Here is a 619-nt window from a genome sequence, read left to right on the forward strand (position 1 = left end):
TACGGGCCTAAACACACTATATGTGCCTGTGGGCCTATTGGGCCTATTGCGGGCCTGAATCCTGGCCCATTGTTGGGTTTCTAGTCGTATTCAGGCTGTGGTAGCCCTTTAGGTGGCACTTTTTTTATTTTATTTATTTTATTTTGATTCTTCCTGCAGCTATTTTTTTAGTCCCACCTCGCCAAGCGAGAGACACTCGCAGCTGTTTATAAGCCCTGAGTGCAGAGACGATGACGAAGAGGCCCAATGCTCCTGCACGTTGGTTACCTTCAAGCCTTGATGAATACGGTAGACTGCACAGAGCTATGTGCAGTACAGTTGACACTATTTCAAAAGGCTTGAAGCAAATTAACGAGCATTGCGCCTCTTTTTTATTTTTAATGACTTATTACAACTGAGAAATAAAAAGAAAAAATAAATATAGCTGAAAAGAAAAAAAAACTATATAGAGAACTACTCAGAAATGAATTGAAGCAAAAAATAGTTGTGATTAACTGTACTAAAAAAGGAGCATAGATGCCTATTTTTAATGACTTATTACAACTTAGAAATAAAATGAAAAAAATAAATATAGCAGAAAAGAAAAAAAAACTATATAAAAAGATACTCAGAAATGAAT

The sequence above is a fragment of the Triticum dicoccoides genome, chromosome 7B (assembly GCF_002162155.2).
Source record: "Triticum dicoccoides isolate Atlit2015 ecotype Zavitan chromosome 7B, WEW_v2.0, whole genome shotgun sequence".
Taxonomy (NCBI): domain Eukaryota; kingdom Viridiplantae; phylum Streptophyta; class Magnoliopsida; order Poales; family Poaceae; genus Triticum; species Triticum dicoccoides.